This window comes from Canis lupus, chromosome 34 (assembly GCF_003254725.2).
Source record: "Canis lupus dingo isolate Sandy chromosome 34, ASM325472v2, whole genome shotgun sequence".
NCBI classification, from domain to species: domain Eukaryota; kingdom Metazoa; phylum Chordata; class Mammalia; order Carnivora; family Canidae; genus Canis; species Canis lupus.
The window spans coordinates 31,730,570-31,744,058 of NC_064276.1; the positions used below are offsets into that span (position 1 = coordinate 31,730,570).

The following is a 13,489-nucleotide window of genomic DNA, read 5'->3' on the forward strand; positions in this document are numbered from 1 at the left end:
ATGTGTTCGACCTGAAATTACATCAAAGTCCTAATTATACTATTATTATTCTAAATTTTAAAAATGCAAAAGTTAAGAATGCATAATGCTATTTGAATGTTATGAAATTTAAAATGTGTTGTAGTATTTTTACCTTTTTTTTTTTTTTTTTAAGAGAGAGTAGGTGGGAGGGGCTGAAGAAGAGGAAGAAAGAATCCTAAGCATGCTCTACACCCAGCATGGAGCCCCACCCACTGCTCAACCTCACAACCCTGTAATCACAACCTGGGCCAAGATTGAGAGTTGCACACTTAACTGTTTGAGCCATCCAGGAACTTCTGTGTTTTATTTTTAAATTTTATTTTTCTATTCTAACAAATATAGAAGAGTTATACACATTTCCCTTTTCTTATATTTGTACAGTACTTTTCCTTTAAATATCTCGCTGCTTTCTGCAAAACTTGACTGTTCTTAATTACTGACTGACATCATTCAGCTGATAAACTGTTTCAGCATCATTTAGCTTAGTAAGCATTTGTTTTTGTTTTTGTTTTTGTTTTGGAAGGTTGCATAAAACATGGAATTTGTAAAGCTCATTTTGCAAAATGATGCATTCATAGGAATTTCAATTTGCATTTCTCATGTTTAATTTGCATCTAGCACAAGGACCCGAGAACATACATTTAATATATTCTCTAGGTCAGGAGATACAATTTCAGTGATCATTTAAATTTTTTTTTTAATTAATAAGCACAAAAAAATAGACCCTATGCACAGAATAATATCCCATGGGAAATTTACTAAAGAGAATTTTGGTATTCAGCTTCAATATCTAATTCCAGTTTAGCACTTGATTTTTAGCGAGTCATCTATATTTATAGTTATTGTTTAGATATAAGAGAAAGGACACTAATAAATATTTATTTGACAGTAATTCTGAAGTTCAGATAGGAGCCTAAGGACCTTAGTATTAGAGTCTATTCTTATCTTCCTACTCCACCCTCTGCCCATTATCATTTAGCAATATTAGGTCATTCAATAAATAAGGTAAATGCTTGAAAGTTTGACACCCATCCATACTAATGATTTCACCTGCATATTGGAATTCATTTGGATTGATGGTTCCTTAGTGTTGACTTACTCCATAAAGCTTACAAGGCCTGGCTGCTGATTTTTCAAGTAGGTCATGCTTCTTTTGCATCTGTTTCAGATTCTCTGTCATAATTAGAAAACAAAGAGAGAAGAGCAGGCTCAGCAAATTGAACTAATTAAAAATCAAGCCTAGAGATGATTTTTCCCCATCCGTGTGAAATGACCAAATGCCTTTAAAAAGTGCAACTGTTCGGGGGGCAGAGGGGAGGTACAACAGTTTGAATGAGAACATGAAAGTATAAGACAACAGATTGTTCAAAATTAGACATATCTCAGATTTTAATTGTCTGACTATTTTGGAGAAAGCCAATCTCATTCTCATGAAGAATTTGGCTTTTATACATTTAGACATAACCAAGTATTATTGCAGTCTCCGTAGAGAGAACTACTTAAACATTGAGAAAAAAAAATCACTCGGGATCCCTGGGTGGTTCAGTGGTTTAGCACCTGCCTTCAGCCCAGGGCCTGATCCTGGAGTCCTGGGATCGAGTCCCACATCAGGCTCCCTGTATGGAGCTTGCTTTTCCCTCTGCCTGTGTCTCTGCCTCTCTCTCTCTCTGTCTTTCTGTCTCTCATGAATAAATAAATAAAATCTTTAAGAAAAAAATCACTTAGGACAGGTACATATTATAAGAAAATGCTATGCTTCAAAATAAACCAGTTATCGTTAATCTGGGATCAGTCTACGTGTGAAGCTAAATTAAAATCTTTTATTCAATCAAATAATTCAAGAAATACTTAATAAATGATAGAGTTGGTTTTACTTTTCAATGATCCCAAATCTGTATGATGCATCTTCTTTAGTTATGCTCTGAATTTATCATTTCCTATTTCCTTTTAAATTTTAATAATTGTTCCTTTCCATTCTCTGGTATAAACTATGTTTTTTTTTGTGGTGTTAATTTTGTTCTTATTTCCCCCCTAATTTAGCCTTCATTTCCAAAATGGTTTTAATTTTTTTATATTTCCTGATTTTTGTCAGTTTTCACTTTTTTCAATTTCTTATTATCTAGATAGCTCATGTTCAAGTGATCCTATCCCTGACTTTTCATTCTTTTGAGGCCAATATAGCTTTTTAAATTTATTTCACTTTACTTAAAAATATTAGATAATTGTTTCATAAGATTTTTAGTCCCTCTTTTTCTGTTTCTATTTTATCTTGAAGAAAATTTTATGAAATTTTATTTTTTCAGAATAACTCTGAATAAATCTTTTTTTGTTCTCCATACTTGAATACTATCAGTTCTTTGTGAAGGAGGTGGTAAAGCCAAGGTATTTTCCAATGTTTCTTGATTTCATTGTTTCCTTCATCTATTATTACCATGATCCACTTAAAACATAACCTTTCTGTGTAGCCACTTCAAGATCTATTAGCTTTATTCTCATCTAGAATGTTTTTGTTGTTTTCTGTGTGGTTTCTCATTTCCACATCTTTCTAAACTCCATGGGTACCACCATTTAAGAACATGCTCTCAAATTTTTATGTTGTATTTTACTATCACTGCAATTTCTACTGTTTTCTTTCTACTCTCTTCCTTCTAAATTAATTTCTTTTCTTTCATCCCAGGTTTTCTACCCTGCCACATCTGAATGTTGTATGAAGAGTAGTTTTCTGCTCCTTTGAAAACGAGTAGTAAATGGATATTTCTGAGATTTTTAAGAGCTTTGACCACCACACCCCATCTGATGACTTGTTGACTCTACAAATATTTTATTTTTGCACTTAAACCCACAATTCAAAGCCAGTAACTCCTTTTCCCAGTATTTGAAATAATTTACAAACTCAGTTCCTTGTGTTCTCACTCATGGGAAATCTTTTCCTTTTGGGCATGAGTGTTGGTTGGAGGGTCCATTATTCTAAAACTCTCAATACTTGGTAGCATCTTCCTATTAGCCCCTGCACAAAGCTACTGATGCTGCCCAGGTTCTGCTTTTGGAGATGAAGGTTTGGGTAAACTCACCACTAGATACAGGTAATACCTTGTATCGAGTAATTATATAGTAAAGGAGTTCTCATCTGATAGCTGTTCTTGTATGCAAATCAGAAAGCAAGTAATTTTCTGAGAATGTTGGGGAGATTAGAAGTTTTAGAATGAAAGAAAAGATTTTATTTGTAGAAAGAGAATGGTTAGAGGATGGTAAGTCTGTTTAATATTTCTTTTCTTTTAATTTTATTTACTTATTCATGAGAGAGAGAGAGACAGAAATTGAGGCAGAGACACAGGCAGAGGGAGAAGCAGACTGCACTCAGGGAGCCCGACGTGGGACTCGATCCGAGGTCTCCAGGATGTGAAAAGTCATTTGTTTTATTTTTTATCTGACTGTTTACTTCAAAATTGTATCCTTCAGGGACTATGGGTCTTTTAATTATGTATTTAAAAAGGGAAATCAATGTTATAGCCTGAAAGAGAGTTCAAGATGGACTTTCTGGATTCTGAATGTAAGATGTTCATCAAAATATATACCCAGAAATTGCTCAGGGCATTCAGCATTTGCATTGTCAAAATGTTTGTAAGAGTAACTTTTTAGGTCATGACACAAACAATTTAAAAAAAATTTATTGACTCTACTAATAAATATTAAATAGTATAATCATGAGACTGCATATGAAAAAAAAATAACAAATTTGTTTTCTCACTCAAATTTATTAACCCCTTTGGCAGCCTTGTTAGAGATTTTCTAAGCAGAAATGTTAATATAAAATGTATTCGCTTTCATACTGAAAGCCACTGAGGGCCCTCTTATAATGCCACCATCAATTTTTAAAAATACATTGACAGAATTTTCCACTATTGTGAGATGTGAGACACTAATGTGTAGCAAATGATCCAAAAATATTTTTCCAACTTTGGCTTACTTAGAGAAGTTTCAATGCAATAATTCAGAAATAATACTGATGCATGTTATTTCACATTTCTTTGTGTGATAGCACCACTTACTCCATTAAACTAATAACGTGGCTTTAGAACAAAGGTACTATGTGTGGGTAGATGCTGTGGGAATACTGTCAGTATGAGGAACTGACCTTGATTGTACAATAATTCATTTATTAGGCTGGAGGGCCAGAGCAAACAATGCAGAGAATTTAGCAGAATGTTCTATATGCCACAGCACAAATTCCCTCCTTAATTACCAATTTTCTTTCATCTTAATTGGGGCGTTTTTCCCTTCCAGAAAAATATAGTTTTTTATGTCTCAGTCCTCAGCAGATTTTTAAAATACAATAATATCTAATTGTTTGAAATATAACTGTTGGCTTTTGGCTTATTTTACATCTGATATGTTTTCCCTAAAATTCTCCATTGCCTATTTTTGAATGGATAGCTTTATATTTTCTGCCATTAGGTTACAGGAAACCTTCTATATTTGTATTTGAGCCTTACACACATACACACACAGTCTTTTGAAGTCTAAGTTAATATTTATTTAGAATATCTAGTAAATGTACCTTTTAGATACAAATTCTTACTGACAGGCAATTTCTAATTTGAGATACTCTAAATTGCCAACATTACATAACTTGTGAGTAGCTAAGGCTAAACAGCAGAAGCACATAATGTTGCAGGAATTCTAGATGAAGAATCAGGAGAGCAAAGATCTTGATCTTGTTTTGTCAATAACTATGGGATCCTGGGATGCCTGAGTGGCTCAGCAGTTGAGCGTCTGCCTTTGGCTCAGGGCATGATCCTGGGTCTGGGGATAAATCGCACATCGGGCTCCCTACAGGGAGCCTGCTTCTCCCTCTGCCTATGTTTCTGCCTTCTCTGTGTGTCTCTCATGGATAAATAAATAAAATCTTAAAAAAAATAAAAACAAACAACAAAAAACTATGTGATCCTGCAAAGTTCTTTCTCTGTTTTTGTTTGTTTGGGACTTCAGTTTTCAAATTGACGAAATGAAAGAGTTAAAATAGATGATCTCCAAAAGTGATTCAAATCCCTGAAATATATTCATCTTCACTGAGAAGTTGGTTTGGCATATTGTACTGTCACTTCTCATTATAATTTCCTCAAGTTGTAAACGACTTAGGGTTACAAAATAAAGACATTTTAAAATGTAAATGTATAGGGATGCCTGGTTGGCTCAGTTGGCTTAGCATCCAACTCTTGATTTCATCTCAGGTCATGATCTCAGGGTCATGATCTAGGTTCGGCCTGGATTAGGAGCCTGCTTAGGATTCTCTCTCTCGCCCTCTGCCTCTTCCCACTCCGGCATGTGCATGCACATGTTCTCTCTCTCTCTCAAATAAAATAAAATAATAAATAAAATAAAATAAAATATAAAATAAAATAAAATAAAATAAAGAAAATAAAATAAAAATATATAAATATAAACACTTAATATCCACTTCTCCAGAGGGAAAAACTTAGTATACAGAAGTCAAAGTATTTAAAATTCTGTTTGTTTCTATATGTATAAATTGTTAAGTATCAAAAATTTTATTCCCAAGTAGTTTTTGAAAAAGTTCATATAGATTTTTGGTCTAATAAAATAGTTGTTGTCTAGTCTATAACATAGACTAGTTATATCCAATTCTATAACTTGAGAGACTCAGCATTTATTTCAAGCTAGAATAACTCAATGGGCAAGATAGGAAAGAAAGATCTATCCTCTTTACCAGCTGCTAATACAATGTCGATTTATTTAAAAAAATATTTGTTTTACTATAAGGGAAGAAGAATCATTTACCACTATCTTCCCTTTTAATACTTTAATCTGTAAATGAACAAACAGAATGGCTTTTGAAGTATCAGACTAGGGCTTTCAAAGCATTCTAACTTCACCTATTCTTTTTCTTTCTGTCGTGTTTTTTGTTGTTGTTGTTGTGGTGGTGGTGCATTCCAGTGGTGCATCTTGCCAAAGGCATAATGTAAGTATGAAATCAAACATCATGTTAAAAATACACCACTTTAGGTGTTGCCTTCTTTCAATGTATGAATGACCAGAGAAGTGACTTGATTGATTCTAAGTAATATAGATTAAACCAGCCAATGGCTGATTGAACCAGCCAAGATTCAATTGCCTTGGGTATTGTGATCTTTAAAAAAACCAATGGAATCATTTGTACAGTGGAAATAATTTAAATCTGTATACAGTGAACAATATCTCTGGTTACTTTTTATTTTATCACACCTTAATTGGGAAATTAATAATTAGGCAAATGTACAAGTCGAATGAAAACTTCTAGAGAAAAAAGTGATCAAAACTTTAAAATTATTTACTTGATTTTTAGATAGAGGGACAATATAGGGTCTGAAACACAATCTACAAAACACATTTGAAAATTGTTTAGCACCCAGTTTGGCCTTTCTTGAATATTCAAACTATAAGGAAATTATATGGGACATAAAAGTAAAACAGTCATATGCAAATTAATAAATAAGACTTCTTGAGAGATATATTTATATTAATTATAGTTAAATTTTACATGGGGTAAAAAGCCTATTTCTAAGATATTTAAAATATAGTTGTCTTTGTGGATATTAAGAAATTATAAATCCCAAAAAAAAAAAACAAAAAACAAAAAAAAGAAATTATAAATCCTAGTAGTAACGCCTCAGATTTGTATCATTCCTTGAGTTTTGCTCTTTTACACAACCCAATCTCCACATCAGGTTTTAGAACAGTAGAAAGTGTTGCCTCTCTGTGTTGAGGATGAAGAGCTCCAGAGATCTGACACAGTTCCGTATGTCTTCCATTGTAATAGTTGTTTCAAGCTTCAATAAAGCAGTTATTATTGTTTACCTAGTTAGAAAGCTATGACTCTGATTTTACAAAATTTCTTAAAATATCTTTCGTTTTCTGTATAGCAAATAATATTAAGGAATGTGGTAGAGTCCTAAAACTTGTTGGGGACAGCATTAATAACAGCAAAACAGGGCCAAATAGTTTAGCCTATTGACCAAATTTAAACTGCCTATCATCTTCACTTATAAGTGGAGTTATATTTCCATATTACTACTGTTTTGGGTGGGGAAATACACATATAATGAGGAGCTAGGGTTATTGTATAGCTTTATTATTTGTATAGCTAGGTTTATTGTATCTTTCTTACTGCTGTCTCTAGCATTGTTCACTTTTATGTTCAGATTTAGTTAAGAATTTATTAATTACGTGTTTCTAGATTTAGATCAATATACAAATAACTCCTATTCTTATGTAGAGAATTCTTTTTGTTATTGTCCAGAATTTTAGTACCTAAAGTAAGGCACATTCTACCTAAAATATCTAGGATCTCTTCCTCAGTTATTTCATTATTGTAGTTATTACATAAATCATGTCAAAACATAAAATATTGGAAGAATTTGAGATTTAGCATTGTTTGAATATGGGCAGGTTCAATATACCATCTCTGCAAAATCCTTGGTGAAGATGTTCTACAAAATTTCTTTTGCAGTGGCAATGAGATGAGTTTATAGAAAGCTTTTGATTTAGATAGGAGAAACGCATCTTTTGGGCTTCATGTTTTAATTTCACATTTAAACATTTCTCAGTACATATTAAAATTCAGTAATTCTGATTCTTGGGGTATTTCTTATGGAAATTACTTTAGAATTCCTCAGCAATTAAGCTAAAGGGATGCTCATCATGCTGTTGATTATAATAGTGAGGAATGATAAACAAATTGACATGTGCAACAGTAGGAATATTTACATAGTTTATAAATATCCATTAATGACACACTTTAAAATTATTAAATGCTAAAAAAAACTTTGAAAATATGTTCCATTAAATAATCCTATTGTTTAACAAATAATATGATTTTACTGATGCAAAGTTTATATGCTTAAAATGGCTGAAAATTGTGTGGATGGTTGTAGAAGGCTAATGATGGCCACAAACTCTGATATTTCTTCTATCGAAAGATGGCATCTGTTTCCCTTCCTCTTGAATCTGGGCAGACTCTGGGATGACTTCAATTATGGAATATGGGATAATTGATTATATGCCAGTTAGCCATCCCAAACTTTAAGGGATCAACAGTTTTTACTTTCTTTAGAATACTTTCTCTGGGGAAGCCAGATGCCATACAAGTAGTCCAACTACCCTTACCACAATGCTGAGAAGAAGTCTAAATTATCCATAGGGATAGACTATATGGAGAGAGAAAGAGACAGAAACACACGTGCTTGACAACTCCTCAGTTCCTCCAGAACTCCCACCAAGGACAAGACATGTGAGTGAAGTTGCCTTCAGGTGGCTCTAGACCCATCTACCATATATTTGCAACTGTATGAGGGGCCCTAGAGTAGAATCAGCTTGCTGGGCTGTGAGAAATAATAATAAATTATTGCTTTAAATCTTGAAGTTTTGCTGCAGCTTGTTATAGAACAGTAGATAACTGGAGCAATGGTAGGCTTTTGGTTTTTATTTTCTTCTCTTTATTTATTTATTTTCTTTTTTTTTTTCGCTTCTCTTTAAAACCAGTTCTTTCTAAATTCCTCCAAATAAAAGGTGTTATTTACTACGAATAAAAATAGCAATTATTTCAAGTATCTCTTTAGTTATGGTTGTCAGACTTAACAGTTGATGGTTACAATATAGTATTGCCTCATCTGGGTTTTTAGGTGTAATTCTGTGGTGTATCACCAGCTGGTCTCATCATATCAGACATAATTCTGATATGACTTTACCTCCATGGCCATGAGCAATTGTCAGTGATTGGTTAAAGTTCTAGTGTTGACATATTTTTGATTAAAAATTAAATTCATATCTTACTGTGCTGCTTAATATTAATGGCTGGATTAAATCAGAGACACTGATTTAAAAGGCAATGAAATAAGAGCTATCATTTTTAAAAGAACTAATCCTGTACCAGTCACTCTGCTAAGCACATTAAACATATTTAATTATCACAGTCATTTTTTAACATAATAGCTAATATCATATTCATCTTATAGATCGGAAAATGGAAACCAAGAGAAAGAAGATAACCCATGTAAGATCATACAATTTGTAGGGGTCTTAGCAAACTAACATGAGAGTGCAAATTCTATAGTCAATCTGATGTTAAAGTCTGTTTTAGCTTCTACGTCTTACTTTACTCATCCCTAAAATGGAGAAAATAAGAATCATCTACCTCACAAGATGGATGCAAAGAGTGAGAGATTGATAGGAATCTAAATTTAAGCAGCATATTTACCTTCTTATACTATTATTGAGAGGATTGAATTACTTAATAGAATTAATGCACTTAGAACAGTCTGGGAGTTGGTAAACATTCACTAACTATTAAAAATAATGAAAAAAATGTTTCTTACAGGCTATCAGAAAGGTCCAGATGAAGAAAATAGTTCTTTAGTGTCCACAGTAATTGTTTCTTAAGTAAATGCAAGATAATAGAATGGAGAGAAATGGACTAGTAACAGGCATAACTGACTCCCAGGTCAACGAGTTACTAGCCATTAAACTTGGGCAAGTCATTTATCTTCTTCACTTATAAACAAGAAATAATATCTACCTTTCCTACTTTATAGATTGACTAAATGAATCTTTCTTTCTTTCTTCTTTCTTTCTTTCTTTCTTTCTTTCTTTCTTTCTTTCTTTCTTTCTTTCTTCTTTCTTTTCTTTCTTTCTTCCTTCCTTCCTTTCTTCTTTCTTTCTTTCTTTCTCTTTCTTTCTTCTTTCCTTCCTTCCTTTTTCCCTCTCTCCCTCCCTTCCTCTCTCCCTTCCTTCCTTTCTTTCTTTTTCATTCTTTCCTTAGATAGTCCTCTCTCAAATTGTTTACCAATAGATCCCTCATGTGCTCATAATTATCAGTGTAGAAAATTTAAGGGTATATGATACTCCTTGTATTCATTTTCACAGATACCTATCTCTTTAGAGAGGGGTATTATTAGCAGAAATGAATGAAATGTTCCCAGGATGAAGTCAAAACTCTTAGATTGGCCAAATAGTACAATAATTATATTTTTCTGACAAACCTCATAATGATACATTAACCCTGTACAATTTTTCCTGTTTTGTTTTTCTGCAGAGACTTGTGATTTTGTCACTTTTATTTTATTTTATTTATTTATTTTATTATCTTTTTTTATTTTATTTTATTTTATTTTATTTGAGAGAGAGAGGACGGGCAGGATGAGTGGCAGAGTGAGAGGGAGAAGCAGACTCCCTGCTGAGCAGGGAGCCTGTGGAGGGGCTCTATCCCAGGACCCTGAGATTATGACCTGAGCTGAAGGTAGATGCTTAACTGACTGAGCCACCCTGGCATCTCTGCCACCTAGATTTTTAATTCACATGACAATTCTGAAAACAAGACCTCAGTAGTCATTGAGAAGAGTCCAGCAAGAATGAACAATGCCCCAAATATGAAACTTAACTTTTTACACACAACCTTTACAAACTCACCTCCTTAGTTTTATTGAAAGTGAGGATTGCTAGAAACAATTTAGTAGGAAGCAGAATCTAAATATGCACAGGCTGTGAGAAAATAGATATGGGATGAAGTCAATTCCAGACGGTGGAAAGGATTGATTGCCAGGCAACCTGAATTTTGTTCCTACCAGTTTATTATTAGAAAAGTAATCTTATATTGTTATTTAAAGCTCCTAACCTCAGGTTCCACATTTATACAAAAATAGTATTTACATCATTTTTTTTCCAAAAGCATTTATTGAATGTTCATCTTTGCAAGTTTAAAAAATGAATTTATAGAGATTACACAAAATAGTGAAAACAAACATGTAACACTGCTTATTGTAGAGAACAAAATGTTGTACGTTGTAAATAAGCACAATACTGCAGACAAATGGCAGAGGGAAAAAATTTCATTTGCACAGGAGAGAATTTTATGTAGATGTATCTTTTAATTGGGCCGGAAGATGAGGTAGTCATTTCTTTTTAGATAGGGGTGATGACTTTGCATTCCACATGTAGTGAAAAGTCTAAGTGGAGGCCCAGTAGAGAGAAAAATCAGTGTGTTGAGGATACATCGGGAAGTCTGCAAAAGCAGAGACTATGAATGTTATGGATATTTCATGGGGGTATATAAAAATAGTAAGTAGGGCATAGGAATGGTTGATGACTATGGCAAAATGGCATAGATTTTTACACTAATTAACTTATTAAACCCCTGCTCTATATGAGAAAACTTCACCAAGCACAGCTAATTGGAGACAACTAGTTTGTTAATCTCTATACAAAGTTCTGCATGGAGGCATCTCATCAACTGGGAAAGAGAAACAATCACACTAAGTATGTTTAGAACTCAAAAAACTGAGCAGTCCAATAGCTATCAATAAATATGTTAATTTTTTAAAAGCAAATAAACTTTTTACTCTTATTTTTAAAAGAAACTTCATATGTATTTGTTGGAGTGCACATAAAAATAATGATTTGAAATAGAAAGTATAAGTTAAAATCAGTAAAATACTGATTTAAAGTTGTATGTTGTTTCCTCTGTTGCTTTATGAGGAAAGGGATATAGAAAATCTCATGTCTAACTTAGAAATTTTTTAAAATGATTTTATTTATTTATTCATGAGAAATACAGCGGGAGAGGCAGACACAGGTAAAGGGAAAAGCAGGCTCCTCACAGAGAGCCTAATGTGGGACTAGTTTCCATGACCCCAGGATCATGCCCTGAGCCAAAGGCAGATGCTTAACCACTGAGCAATCCAGGCATTCCTAATTTAGAATATTTTTGATCAGTTAACATTGATATCAGAGCATATTTGATCAACTAACATTGATAACAAAGTATATAACTTTTTAGAAGTAATATATTTTGCAATCCATCATAAATGCATTACAATTGCATATGACCAAACACTGCAAAATATAGAGCAGTCACATGTGTTAAGTGGATATATAACACAAATATTATAAAAAATACTAAATGAGATATCTATATGCATATATATGAAGGTAAGCTATCTATTTCTAATGTATTGTTATAACCACACAAAAAAGAAAATATTATACATTAACTTCTAAATGAACTGGTATATTGAGGGAGATGAGGATTTATAACATTATGTTAACCTTAACCTTATGATATTTAATTATGTTCTACCCAGGGGAGAAAAACCTCTTAGTGATAATATTGTTTTGTTTTATTATTTCTTACATTGCTTTCTGCTGGGACAGAGAAATAACAGTGAAACCACTGGGGTTGATGCCTTTTCATAACTAAAAGGCATGGTTCATTACAGATAGGTAATTATGATAGAAAACAATCACCTTCCAAGAAGCTAAGTATAGTTAATTACACTTTAGAACTGCTTGTAGTATGCAACTGCAAAAGCCGAATGGTAGTTAGAATCAGTTGCTTGGGGCAGCCCAGGTGGCTCAGTGGTTTAGCGCCACCTTCAGCCCAGGGTGTGATCCTGGAGACCTGGGATCGAGGCCCACGTTGGGCTCCCTGCATGGAGCCTGCTTCTCCCTCTGCCTGTGTCTCTGCCCCTCTCTCTTTCTCTCTCTCTCATGAAAAAATAAATAAAATCTTAAGAAAAAAAAAAAAGAAAGAAAGAAAGAAACAGTTGCTTGGACCCCAAGCAGAGAAACTCTTTAAAAAATCAATGGTATAGAAATATTCTCATCCAAATTATAAGAAATATACCCTTGTTCACTTATAACTTTAGTATTTGGTGTGAAAATGTGTCCAAACACAGAGAGTGCCTCTCTGGACAAAAGGGGAAAAGGCAAAAGGACCTAGAACAAATTAATGAAGCTGGACATTTGTGAAGATGTGAGTCAGTAATGGGAGAGCTGAATCTGAGCAAATTACAATTTGCAGCACTTGTTCTAAGTTTCTGTCATATTAATGGCAGTGTAAACTCAACACTCCTTGTAAGTGGTCACCCCTGAGAATTCTGTAGTTTAGATCTATCATGAGCTATCAGAAGATGAAGGTTTCTGCATGAATAGCTTGGAACAGAGAAGACATTATATGATTTTTATTATTTCCCAGTATCACTTATCACTCCTTCCTCATAATGATTGCTTAATAAATAATTGATGATGATGATGGACTGATGATAAAGCTAATCACAACGGTTTCATTTGTTTGATCATATATTGAGTGCCAGGAATGTTGAAGACATTTTATGTAATTCTAAAACTACACCTCCTAAGAGGATATTATTATTATCTTCTTTTTGTAGATGAGAATAATGAGGCACAGAAAAGTTGAGTAGCATACCAAAAGTCAAATAATTATCAAGTGAGAATTGCAGTACCTAAAAAGAAACCTGTCTCTAAACCCAGGGACCTTAAGCTGATTCTTTTTAAGTGAACAAGTGAATGAATGAACGCTATGAGCTCTGAAGGTTTCTCTAACTTCTTGTGTATATGGGGTGGGATGGGGTGTAACCATTTCCACACATACGATGTTACAATTTAACACTTTGTAAGT

General features: G+C 33.3%; 1 long non-coding RNA gene across 1 annotated transcript in view; it reads left to right on the forward strand.

Annotated features, from left to right (window-relative positions):
• Positions 1–13,489, forward strand: part of LOC118353320 (uncharacterized) — a 67,605-nt gene that overhangs the window by 5,718 nt on the left and 48,398 nt on the right. The window contains exon 2 of the long non-coding RNA XR_004812091.2: positions 5,977–6,001. This is a non-coding gene — a long non-coding RNA (uncharacterized LOC118353320). The remainder of the gene's footprint in view (positions 1–5,976; positions 6,002–13,489) is intronic.